The sequence below is a fragment of the Piliocolobus tephrosceles genome, chromosome 17 (genome assembly GCF_002776525.5).
Source record: "Piliocolobus tephrosceles isolate RC106 chromosome 17, ASM277652v3, whole genome shotgun sequence".
Classification (NCBI taxonomy): Eukaryota; Metazoa; Chordata; class Mammalia; order Primates; family Cercopithecidae; genus Piliocolobus; species Piliocolobus tephrosceles.
This window is the reverse complement of record NC_045450.1, coordinates 39,829,662-39,843,450: the sequence shown is the minus strand read 5'-3', so window position 1 is coordinate 39,843,450 and position 13,789 is coordinate 39,829,662.

Sequence of the window (13,789 nt, the reverse complement as noted above, 5' to 3'; positions counted from 1 at the left end):
TCCATGTCGACTTCTTCCTGTGCTGTAATTGTACCTCCCTCTGCCACCCTCGTATGAGGAAACTTGTGATTCTACCATTGGGCCCTCCTGGATCACCTGGGCTAGTCTCCCACTTCAAGGCTCCTAATTCAATCACATCTGCAGTCTCTTCTGCTATATAAGGTAACATTCATAGGGTCTTGGGATCAGGATGAGCAGATCTTAGAGGGGCCACTCTTGAGCCTACCACAGAGCCAAGTGGGGAACAGAGTGTCTGAGCTGTGGAGGGGCCCAGAGGCCCAACCCAGTGGCCAGGACAACTGCAAGACCCCCCAGAACACTACACATGCTGGGGAGAGGGCCCTTGGGTAAATTCATGAGGCCAGTTCCTGTGTGACCGTAGGCCACCTTCTGTCTTTCCCCAAGCCTCAGTTTCTAGATCCAAAAAAAGAGGAATAGTTAACCCCCACCTTGCTTGCAGGGCATTGTTTAAGTTAGATGATCTGCATGCCCCTTCTCTTCCCCACCAACCACACTAGGCTTCTTGATGTATCTTAAACATGCCAAGAATTTCTTATCTCAGGGACCTTGCCTAGGCTCTTCTGCTACCCCAGGACCCTTGCACTGGCTGTTCTGCTTTGGGTGCTTTTTCCTAGACACTGCCATAGCTAACCTCTCATTTTCTTCTTGTCTTCATTCAAATGTTGCCTTCAAAGAAACTGCTCCTGATCACCCTATCCAAAGCTACATCCCCATCAATCTATCCCCTTACCTGGATTTGTATTTCATCTTACATATTTATTTGTTATCTGACAAGGTCTTGGGAGGAAACAGAAGGTACACTTGGCTGGGATTTTGAAGGGAATTTAATGAGGGGAATAGCAAGGGATGTTGAGATACCATAGACACGCGACAGTTGGAAGCTGCTACCCTCCCTAGGTCTAAAAGGGGCAGGGCAGGGAGTAGTGGTGCTAGAGCCCAGAGAGAGCTGGAGTGGGGTAGAGGGCCCTCCTGCCAGGAGCCAGAACCACGGCGTCAAAGCAGGAACAAGCTGGGGAAGAAACAGCTGGACATCGTCTCCCCTGTCTCCAATCTCAAGCCAAAGCCTCCAACTGGACAAACCCACCAGCAGCCAGAGGGCAGGTGAGCCTGAGAGTTGTGGTCCATGGAATTCAGCCTCCCTGGGCACAGAGCAAGGTGGAGAAGGGCAGAGAGTAGACACAGGGGCAGGGGCAGGGGTGAGCAATAACCCACACGTAAGTTTAAAATTTTTAAATTATCTCTTTTCCCACTCAATGTGGAAGATCCACGAGGACAGAGATTATATCTCTTTTGATTATTGCCAAGTTCCCAAGCAGCTTGAACATTGCCTGGGTGCTGGTAGGAGTCCCATAAATGATGGTTAGGGAAATGAAGCAAAGCCCAGTGATCTAACAGGAGAAGGCTCTGCGAGCAGGAGGCCAGCACACACATCTATGAAGGACCGTCCTGGTCATGGCTGCTGCACTCCACCTTTGCAAGGGATTTTAGAAGTGCACAAGTCAACCCAGGAATTCATCTTGCTACTGGCCAGCCCTGCCACTGTTCATTCCTTATCTCCACCCCACCCCAATTTCAAGGGAGACTTCTAGAAACCCATCTTTGCCACCATGTTGTAAAAAGCAGGTTAAGCGGAAGGAAGGAAAAGTGTAAGCATCGTTTCCTCGTCTTGGCAAAGGAGGGAGTACAGTCCAGTAAGGAGAATTTGCTCCAGATCCCAAGGGGGCATTCTTTAGGGTCTCCTGCTTCACTCTGAGTGCCCTGCTCAGAGAATATTCTCAAACTGCCAGATACAAAATGCTTCTTTAAGGAAACTGCTGATCTGTTCTGAGCCCCCTACAGATCCACACAAATAGGACATCCCAGGTTTTCCCTGCATGGAACCATAAGCCCTTAACCTTGACTGCTGGGATCAGAGGGAGGGGTGGCTGCCATGGTGGATGTCAGGCCTGGCAGCCAAGCGAAGGGGGCATGTCTGGGATGGCTCTCCCAACCACAGAGCGACTTTGCTAGAATTTGAGAAACAGATGCTCATTTTGGGGACCTGGGATGCTGGAGCCACCCCCAGCCGACACCAGTTTGCCCCTCATGTTACCCAGGGAGGTGCAGAGTGGCTTGGGAGAAAGCATATTTTGGGGGCAGAGGTCCTTGGGTGCAAGTCCCAGAGCCTCCTCTTGCTAACTCTGTGACCTCTCCTTGTTCGTAAACAGAGTGTCAGGCCTTTTCTCCGGGGCTGTTTTGAAGATTAAATAAACCTGAACCTCCCAGCAAGTGACGGGCACACAGTAGGCACTCACAAGCCGCCCTTTCTTCTCTGACTTCTCCTGTGAGTCCTAGGAGACCACATCTTCCCTGAAGCAGGGAGAGTAGCCAGAAAAGCAACCCACCCTCTACCCAGATCAGCCTCTCCGCGTTTGAAAACTTCCAAGGCAGGAAAACTTTTTTCCCCAGGCCGGTTCTGTCGCGGCTGCCACCATGAAAGGCCCTACACCTTCCCCCCACGGGCCCGCTGCTGTCTTAAGAAAAAACCCTCATCTCCTCTGAGCGTCGTCGCCAGGAAAGGAGGGAGCTGAGGGGGAGGCACTAATGGGAGACGCCTCGGCAGAGGAGAAGACACAATGGATAAAAGAAGAAAGCGCATCCAAACACGAGTTCTTGTTCTCGAGAAGAAGGGCCAAGTCTGACTTTATAGCAACAGCTTTGAGAGCAGCAGCGGTGGGATTTCATGGCAGAGGTTCCGCGGGAAAATCAATAAGCGGGGCCGCTGTTTGGAGATGCAGCAAGAAAGGCCACTAACGAGGCCAGATTGTAACAGTTCTGCGAGCAGCCACAATGCTCACCTTACACGGCGCGGCCGCGTGTTGGTAAATAATAAATCATAGCGGCCGGCGGGCGGCGGCGGCTGCGCCGGACAGAACGCAGCGCGTTTGACTGCAAAGCAGACCCGGGGCCATGAATTATTCACCGCCGCGCCGAGATAAAACACTGCAGCGGGAGGAGGCGCAGCCCTGCAAACAGGTGCCCGGCGCGGAAATCTGCCTTTTGATTACGAGCCTGGGCTGGGGATGGGCCCGGCCGGCGGCAGTTCGGGGGCTTCGGCGCTTGGGGCGCGGGAAAAGCTGGGATTAATCAGGGGCCGCAGCTTACGCCCCACAAGAGCGTTTTGCCAGACTCCGGGGCTGGGAGCAATTACAGCCAGGCCCGGCAGGGCTGGCAGCAAGAGCCTGAGAGCGCAGGCCTGTGTGTTGTGCACGCCTGCTGGCATGCATGCTGTGGGTGGCGAGGTGTGCATGTGTGAGTGCGTATGCAATGCATTTGTGTGTGCATGGGCATATGTGGTGCATGCATGTGTGTGCTTTCACATGTGTACGGGGTCCGTTTGTATGTATACACATAGTGCACTTGTGTGCATATGCTGTGGTAGGTAACCTTGTGTGCACATGTGGCATGTGTATATATGTGAACAAGTGTGGTTATGTGTGTATGATTGTGCAAAAATGATTATGCTTGTTTAGTCCCACACATGTCTGTGCTTTCATATGTGGTGCATTTGTGTATGCTTACATGGTGCATGTATGGGTATGTATGAGGTTACATATTCATATGGGCACGCCTGTGCAGTGCATGTGTGTTTACATGGAGTGTATGTGGAGTGCAAAAGCAATTAGGTATGGTTAAATCTTTATATGCAACATATGCCCACATATATGAGGGTATATGCAGAATACGTGTTTGTGTGTGCTCATACCTGCATATGTGGGGTTATGCACATACACAGGCATGCATATGTGGTGTGTTTGTGCATATATACACGGTACATGTGTGTGCATATGCAGTGTGTGTGGTGGGCATATGAAGTGCATGGTTGCACAAACATGATGTGTGTGAATGTATGTGAATATGTGTAGTTATGCGTGTGTGTGTGTGTGCATAGTGCATTTGTGTGTGTACATGATGCATGTGTGTATGCATCCATGCTTTGTGAAGTTTTAAAGGTTTGTGTTGTGCATATACAGTATATGTGTGCATGTATGCATGTGGATAATTATGCATGCATGCTTAGGTGTGTGGAAATAAATAAAGGGAGAAGGTTGGAATTATTAAAATTTGCAAACTCAGAGATGGAGGCCCATGGGTCAGGGATCCAGACCTCTGAGGAGGAGCCACTAGTTGACTGGTGTTGGTGTCTCTGGGGTTGGTGGAGGGATGCCATCCCATAAGTCAAGAATGAACACTCCTGGGAAGGGGGCACTGTTGGCTGATACTGATTTCTGTCAGGGAACACAATGAGGCTTGTTCTACAGGAATTGGATAAGTTAAAAGCCAGGTTCAGCCATTGCCTCAGAACAGAACTGCTGCTGCCGGGGTGAAGCATCACCAGGATGAAGCTTGCAGGAACCACAGCAGACAGGAAGTAAAGAGGAAGGGGCATGTCCCTTCTTGCTCCTCCAGCCCGAAGTCTCCCTCTAGTGACCCTACTGGCAGATCTTAACAAGGAGCCAGAAACAGGATTTGCAGAGTTGCAGGATCCCAGCCCTGGCATCACAAAGCTGACCTAGAACAGGTTTGGAGCTGAGGGACAAAAACTTAATTGTCACAGTCCACCCCTGGCTACTCAGCAATGGTCCTCGGCCTTTATACATAATTGAACTTTCATACCCTAACAAAACAACTTTGCATTTCTGCCTAACTCTGTGCTTTATTCATGGAAATAAAAACATGTTCACCTTCTCCCCAAATGAGGAGACACATTCTCAACTGATATTGTATCCATTTTAGGATGATAGTCACAGGGTGGGGAAAAGGTGGTCATTGTGGGAACGATGAGAAGTCCAGACTGGCCTTCCTGACTTGAGTCCCACAGAAGGGCCTTGCAGAGGTGTCCACAGGTGGCTTAGGGAGCCATCTGCCCACCCACTGGAACAGAAAGCTCCTAATCTCTCCCCCTTAGAGCCAGCTCTGCGGACCCTCAAAATGGCAAGTGTTCTAGGTCCCATAAGTTTTATCCAGCCATTTTCCTACCCTGACTCTGAGCTTTGCCATTGGTCAAAGGCACTGCAGACCTGCATTGAAAGCCAAGAGAAAGCCCTGAAAGAGCAGCCTGTGAATAGCGGGATGATGGCTTTCAAAGTCAGACTTGCTGTCCACTCCACTACCTCTGACGGCTCATGCTCTGACTCCAACAGCTCTGATTTAGAATGGGCTTGCGAGGTGCGTCTGTGGATCCCACAGTGTGGGAGAGACCAGGCCTTGTGAGGCTGGGACCCTGATCCAGGAGGAGATCCCTCAATATCTAGCTCAGCTCCACCCTGGCCTTGCAAGAGAAAGGCACGGAGAACTTTCCTATGAATGAAGGCCTCCTGGTTGCAACTTCACAGCTGCGGCACAGATGCAGAACAGGCCCACAGAGGGCAGAAGTGTTCTCTGAGGCAGGACATTGCCATGTCCTGCCTCAGCCCCTGCCTAGGTCCTGCCTCATTATAATAAAGCCCCACATGGTGTAGAGTTCAATCTATTTGGGTCAACCTTCCCACCAGGATGGCTGCTTTCTTATAGATACTCCAGGGGCCTGCCATGCTAACCCCAAAGAAGACTAAACGTAGAATATCAGGCATCTGCGGGGCTGCCATATGCAGTTGTGCAGGTTGTGCACTGACAAAAAGCTCCTGGCCAAGAAGGTAAGTGGGGGCTGAAATTTATCCCAAAATCCTATTTGAAGATAGGGAGCCATTATCAAGTTCACACAAAGATACCACATGGACTGGTGTTGGTGCTGGGTATTGAGGTACACTGAACAAAGTCACCAAGGTGATTCAGTGCATGCCTAGGCTCCCAGGGGCTAAGCAGTCCTCTTCCACTAAATGGTGCTTGAACAGCACCAATTCATAGCTATGATTTAATCCAACACCCCATCCATCTACCTGCTCATTGCACCAATGAGGCCTCAGAGGCCTAGAAAGTAAAAGGGTGAACCCTAGGCTTTAGGGACCTAGAGGCAGGCTCAGACCAGCCCCCAGCTGGGAGTTCTGCCCAGCCCCTCTATCCCAAGATGAATTAGGCTCTGTAGGAGGAAAGCCTCCTATCTTCATAGACTCAGGTAGCGCTATTATTCAAGTCCAGCCACCTTTGTGTGATTTGCAGCAAATAATCAAATTTCTCCATCCCTCAATTTCTGCCTCTGTGAAATGGGGACAATAATAGCTCTTCCCAGAATCACCGTGAAGATTTAAATAAAGTGACAATAAAATAGTTACAATCACATGTGAACCATTCCAATTTCTTCACGTGCATTAACTCCTTTAACAAGAACACTTCGAAGCGAGAACTATTAGTAGCCCCATTTTAGGAATAAGAAATCTGAGACTCGGAGAGATTAAGTAACTGACTCAAAGTCATGACTACTAAGGGGCTGGAATCTGAACCCAAGCAGGTGCTAATTGCTGTGCAAACTGCCTCTCTCAGGTAAGAGGATATGTGGACAGCTCCTAGCACAGTGCCTGGCACGGGTAGATACTAGGTAAGTGTAGCTGTAATTCTAGTTTGGGGATTAGATTGGGGCCTGGGATTATCTCTGGAAGTCACTCATCAGCTGTTGCTGCAGGCCAACAGTCAGAGCCCAGCCTCCCATTCTTTCTGATGCCAGCCCCTGGGTCTGCGAGAACTCCAGGTTCTGATGCACCCAGTTCAGACCCTGGAGCTGGGCCCCACTGCTGTATCCTCAGAGGTAGCCAGAGGTCTGGTCTGCAGTTAACATGCATTTAATTAGTTCAACCACTTGCTGAGCCCTGGTGAGGGCATTATCAAGCCTTCTCTGTCTCGGGTGGTGATGAGCTCCCTGTAAGCAGCTTTGGAGAGAGAGAGTGGAGAGGTCTGAAGGCCAGAAACACATTTTCTCCCGCCCTCTTACAGATAAAACAGGGAGTGGCCAAGCGGTCTTCTTTCTGGAGGAAGGCCTCCAGGCTGTGCTGCTATGCATAGAAATGACTCATTTTCAGCCAGAGAAGGCTCCTAATCCCTGGGCCTCTGGCCTCTATGTGCCATCCGCATGTGATGTTCTTAGGATGGGCGCCAGGGCCTGGCAGGAGAGTGAGGGCACCATAGCTCCGGCTGGATGCAGAGGCCCAGTGGTTAGAGTGTACACTGTGTGGTCCTGACCCTCTGAGCTGTTCCCAACTCAGTCAGAGCATATGCATTCTGTAGCCCAGGCCCTCCCAGGCTGTGCAGTGCTTCAAGTAGCAGTGTTATCTCATAATTTAGGATATGTTGAAATTCTCTATCACTTTGATGAATGGAGGTTAACTGTTGGAGATGGTATTAAGTGACAACTTGGCTTTGAATCCAGGCTCCACTACTGACATGCTGTGTGACCTTTGACAAGTGACTTGACCTCTCTGTGCCTCAGTTTTCCAATTTATCAAAAAATGATGAAAACATGTATTTCAAAGATTATCATAAGGATTAAATATATTATTCCATGTGAAGTACCTAGAACAGTGGCTTGTGCAGAGTAAATCCTCAATACCTGTGTATCATCATTATTACTTTATTTTTCCACACTATATACCTTAGATAAAGGGTCATTTATCATAAAATGTGGCTATATGTTGTATTTCCCTAAGCAGGTTGAGAGTCTGTTGTAGCACTGTTTCTGGACAGTGGTTGCCACTAACCCCAAGAGAAAAGGTCTAGGGATGGACTTTTTAGAGTAGAGCCCATTGTTCCATAGGATGATTAATCATGACTGCACGGGTCATTGTGTAGAGAAGGATTCTGAAACCTCGTCTGAGTCTAAAAGGAACAAGCAATGTGATTGATTAGCGATGTCTGCCACAAGCATGGGTAGGGCAATAAAAGTGGTTTTTGTTTGGCCTCCCCCAAGAGGGGGCTGAGACAAGACGGGTGCAAGGAGTTTATTTGGTAGGTGATGCCAGGAAGTCCAGTGAATGAGCCGGGGAGTGAGACAAGGAAGGTGGAAATCCAATGAAGGGGCAGTACTGAGAGAGTTACCACAAGGCACTGGGGGCTCATTCTTTCTGGGGAGCTTCTGGAGACTGTGTCACATAACTTAGAATCACCCCCACCTGGGGGCAGGTGTATATAGCCACCGATTCCCATCGCTCATTCATGGAGAGTTGCTCTTCTGACATTAACTCCTTGGCACTTGCCGCCTGCCCTGAATGTGGTCTGAGAACACTCCCACAGCCAAGACATTGCCCTCGAACAGAGAGTTTCACTCAGTTCAAAGATCAGCCAGGATGGTCTGCAGTGACCATCCTGCAGATGGTCACTTGGGTGGGCTGGGGATGTGGATGGAGCACCTGGTACACATGCGGTGAGTGCTATGTGTGTGTTACCACAAGGAGCCATCATCTGCCTTCCCTCCTCCCTGCCTTCTCTCCCCACTTCCTTCCCTCCTTTCTTCATTTTTCTTTTTCCCTTCTTCCCCTCCTCCCTGTCTTCCTTCTGCAAACATTTTCTGTTCATCTCTGACTTGTCAGGCCTTATGCTAGAAACCAGGAGTAGCAAAATAAATAAAAGCTTGTCTCTGCCCTTAGCTCTTCAGTCTGGTAGAAACAGCAGAGACCGCCCTTCTCCCCAAAGGGGGAAAAAGACACCCAAAGCAGCTAATAAATGGTTTCAAGTGGTTCCTTTTCAGGCACTTTCATTTTTAAAAGCAGGGCCCAGGGGCTGAGCTGGGACTGGCAATTAGAGGCCGAGTTTCTGTATTTGAGAGATGGGGTGCAGGGGGGTGCAAGGAATCTGAACACCTTGGAAAAAGTAAACTTATTAGGCGGAGGAGGATCTTACAGAGTATGAAATTTACAAAAGCTCTATCCGAAATAACACTAATGACAAGACATTTTATTGATGTTTAATTCAAAACAGGAGCTAATGCAAGTGCCCTTCCCTTGGAGTGGGAAGGAGGAGGGCACTTTTCTTCCTAATAATTTACTTACACTGAATTTCATATGGGAAATTAATTTGCCTGGAATAAAACCAAGACGTCACTCCAGAAGTAAGAAGTCACCTTGGATGAGGTTATCCTCACAGGGCCAGTCCACCACTGTCCTCCAAGGCCAGAAAGTTCTATCTGGTGGGCAGGCTGGGGGTAAGGTGCATTGTATTTGGGGGTCTTTGGGAGCTGTAGTCATTTTGTATTGCTTTGTAACAGATCACTTTGTAAGGAGAGCATCTTAAAATGACACAAATTATCACCGTTTTCATGAATCAGGTATCTGAGCATGGATCAACTGGATCCCTCTGCTCTGGTTTTATAAGACCTCTACCAAGGTGTTGGCCAGGATAGGCCTCATTTGATTCTCAGGCCACCATTCTAAGCTCATTCAGGTTGCTGGCAGCATACACTTTCTTGAAGCTGTGGAACTCGGTGGCGTTCATGTTTGCTGAAGCAGGCAGGAGAAATATCTTGCTGACCTTTATTCTTGATTAGGTCAAGCCCACCAGGATAATCACCCTTTGGTTAATTCAAAGTCAACTGATTAGTAACCTCAATATAGGATTGAAACCCCAGGTTCTTCCCACAGTCCCTGGGGCAGGTACACTGGAGACAGGTATCTTGGGGATCATCTTAGACGATGTGAGCAGAAGAGCAGGATCCAGCTGAACACGGACCAGCTCTGAGACTGTGGGCAAGCTATTTTGTGTTGCTTAGCTTCTATGTTCTCCTCTGTAAAACAGGTTAGCAAACTAAATCCAGCTGATCTGAAGAGAAACAGGAGATGCATGTTAAATGACCACCAGGTAGGAATTCAAGTAATCAAAACTGAAAGTTAAACTCACTAGAAACAATATGTACTTATCTGTTCTAGGTGTTTTATTTTAACTTAAATATGATAAATGAATGAGCATTCACTGATTTTTTTTCACATAGGACCAGGGCAATTCGAGAATGACCTCTCCAACTGAAGTTCCAGGTAATCATTCTTTGCTTTGTTTTGTTTTGTTTTGAGATGGAGTCTTGCTCTGTTGCCAGGCTGGAGTGCAGTGACGTGATCTCAGCTCACTGCAGCCTCTGACTCCCTGGTTCAAGCAATTCTCCTACTTCAGCCTTCTGAGTAGCTGGGATTATAGGCATATGCCACCACGCCCAGCTAATTTTTTTTTTTTTTTTTTTTTTGTATTTTTAGTAGAGATGGGGTTTTACCATGTTGGCCTCGATCTCCTGACCTTGTGATCCACCCACCTCAGCCTCCCAAAGTGCTGGGATTACAGGCGTGAGCCACTGAGTCCGGCCAGTAATCATTCTTACATGAATGAAACTCATAACATCCAACCTACAGTTTCTACTTCTCTTCCATGTGAGTGAGAACTTCTGTGCATGTGCAAAGCAGTGTGAATGCTGAATATATCCAGATAGTGACCATTTTCATGGTCTTTTGGAGTTATTTTGTTCCATTCTAATATGAAACTACATTTTCTTTAGAATATTACCTGTACCGGGACTTCCAAAGCATTCACCTCCTTGGTCTTGCACTTCCATTTCATTGGTTCATGTAATATTTAATGCATTTATGTCACTACAATAACAAGCACAAACGGCGTATAAGCTCAACCCCTTTGGGATGAATTCGCCAGCTCCACCGTGGAACACAGGTGCATGGGTGCACTCGGAAGTGATGGGCCAGGTGAGCACTGGGCCTTCAGTGAGCAGTAACCAGGCTACCTGCAGAAGGAATGAATGATATTGGCTAATCTGACAAGTTAGGAAAAGCTTGGTTAGGAGAGCTTCTGCTGAACTCTGAAAATGGAAAACGCTGTGGCCAAGTCTGAAGTCTAGTGTGAATCTGATGGGCTCTGGGGACTGTCACTACTGTCTCAATGCCGCCTCCTTATTTGGTTGGCTTGAGGCCAGGCCTCCTGCTAGAAGTCATGTGGGTAGGAGTAAAGTCCCCAGGGAAGGACAGGCCATCTCAGGGGGCTCAATGGACTGAGGCTAGAGTTTCTCTGGCCAACACCGTCACTACCTCAAGGGGGCTATAGAGAAAGCTGCTTAGGGGCCAGAACTGCACCTGAGTCCCCAGTCCAGGAAAAAAGAGTCAGTTTCTCTGTCCGGATCCAAAAGGAGCAAAAAAAACACCCCTTGGTTTCTTGTTCCTGTCCTCAAATTCTGCACAGCTTCCACCACCCTGAGCTTCCCCGAGGGACTCTAGGTGCTTTGAAGTAAAGCAAGGAAAGAGAAAAGCCTGATAACAGCCACCATCATCATTATTCATAATTATTATTATTATTATTATTGTTATCTTCTCCCTTATATTGAGCACTTATTATGAATCACATCTGGTATGTGTATTTTATATTCATCAGTTTCTTTAATCTTTGGATTAACCCTATAAGGTAGATACAATTATCCCCACTTTAGAGATGAAGAAACTAAGGCGTAGAGTTGTTCAGTGATTTGCCCAAAGTGATAAAAAATGGTGAAGCTGAGATTCATACAAAGATCCCTTTGATCCCAAAGCCGTTGCTTTTAACCCAGAGAATTGTTTCTTGGATTTTAATGTGCAAAGAATCCCATTGCAGGGAAAAGTCAGCTTAAAAATGCAACTTTCTGGGCCCCTACCACCACTGATTCTGATTTATTCAGGCTTGGGTGCAGCCTGGGGATGTGTGTTTCTAACACATGTCTCCCGTGACATGAAAGCTGAGGGCCAGTGGGCACACTGTGCAAAGCAATTGCCCTGCAGTAGTGCCTCTTCCATAAGATTTGCCCAGCTGTGTTCAAGAGCAGTGATGGATTCCACTCTGGATCCTGAGTCTGCTGGGGACCCTGCCCCGAGGGCACTCCTCCCTACCCCGGTGGAGACTTCCAGGAGGACCCCCGGTCATCCCATCCAGTGAGCCAGCAGTTGTAGCAATGGCTCTCCATCTGGCTGTACACAACAATCACCCGGGAGGCTTTAAAAAGACCCATTCCTGGACCCCTCCCCAGAGGCTCTGATTCAGCGTTTCTGATTGATCTCAGCTGATTCTAAGGTGTAGCTGGGACTGAGAACAACCAAGACAAAGGAGAAAGATTTCAGCCCAGCATAAGGAAAAGCTTTCTACCATTTAAAGCTGTCCAGAACAGGGAAGCCTACCTCGGAAAGTAGTGAGCACACCGATTTAGAAGCATAAAAGTCAGAACTAGAAGGCTATTTCCGGTTTTGGGGGGATGCGAGGGGCACTGAGAGAGGGGTAGAGGCTGCTGTTGGGAGGCAGATGGAGTGCTACAACCTGTGCCTTGGGGATTCTACGCTGCCGTATGTGAGCAAAACCTAGTGCACTGGGACAAAGAAGTCAAAGGAACATGGGAGGCCAGATTCAGGCCAGACCACCTTCCCATACAAAGGAAGGGCAGCCCATCAGCCCGCCATCGCTGATGACATCACCATCACTCATAGCAGCAGCACAGTGAAGTCTATCTTGGACCCTTTAGATCATTAATTGCTATGAAAAGCTGTGATGTTTATCATCTAGCGTCTATTTTACAGATGGGGAGACAAAATCCCAGAGATGTTAAAAAAAATCTCAACCAAGGTCACAAAATATTTTAACCCAGTGGTCAAATACTTTCTGCTCAACCAGCCTGCTTGCTTTCAGACAACACACACACACGCAAACACACACACACACATGCATGCATGCAAACACATAATTCCCTGCAGAAGAACACACTCACAGAGAGGAATGCCTCTGAACATCTGCCTCATTTTTCCTCTGCCCTCCTCGTGTCCTCTGGTCTGTGTGTTGTGCTATCTCTGTGTCAAACTACCATGGGCTGCCTAGTTCTAACTCTCCTCCAAGTTTGCCAAAGAAGCCCCACCCACCAGCCTAAGCTTTACAATTTCCAGGGAGATAGGCTGGAGATGCCACCAGCTCCAGCCTCAAAGGAGTCTTTCACCCCATTTGGTTTGCAGGGGATGTCAAGCAGAAACTTCAAAATGCACAAAAGGCCAGAAGACTCTGGTATTTTCCAAACACAGATGAATCCATGAAGACCACCTAAGGAGGAGGATGAGATAGGGAGGGGGTGCAGATAAGTTGCATGGCCCCAACACAGCCAGGCAGAAAGTGAGCCTTTTTCTCACCACCCACTTCCAAAAGCACACAGCTCTGAGGGTCACGCTAACGTCTGTTAACACTCAATAAGCCTGGGAGAGGGAATGGGCAGACAGCATTGTCCCTATTGTACAGAAAGGGAAACTGAGGCCAAAGGGATCCAAATAATCCACTCAGTGAGCTGGAAATGGCAGAGGCAGGAATCGAACTCGGGACCTGGGGTAAGGAAGAAACATCATAGAAGCTGCAGCTGAGAATTCAGTGAGGAATTCAGCAGGGCTCACAATCCATCTGTGGGTATGTATAGCTGGTTCCATTGTGATCGGGCAGTTCCCACAGCTTACTGATTATTAAAAACCTCCACGTACTGAATCTCACTCCGGCTCCAGGCTGGACACATTTGGAAGCTGGCAGAGATTGGACATGGAGAAGCTAGACGTCTCTGGGCGTGCTACAGAGCCCATCTCTGAGAATGTGACTGTGCCTTGGCTTAGCTGATGAGGTTGCAGGGACCCAGCCCAGCTTCCAAATGCGCTTGTTCACCAGTGGTTCCCACCAGTTGAAAAGACATGTTCCACCTGACCTCGCACTTTTAGTCCCTGAAATAGGAATGCCTTGCTCCATTCCTCCGGCCCCTTTCCAGTCCAACTATCCATCTGATCTATACCTCTCCCTCTGATGGATTTACAAGCCCAGCCTTGGCCCCAGTTTT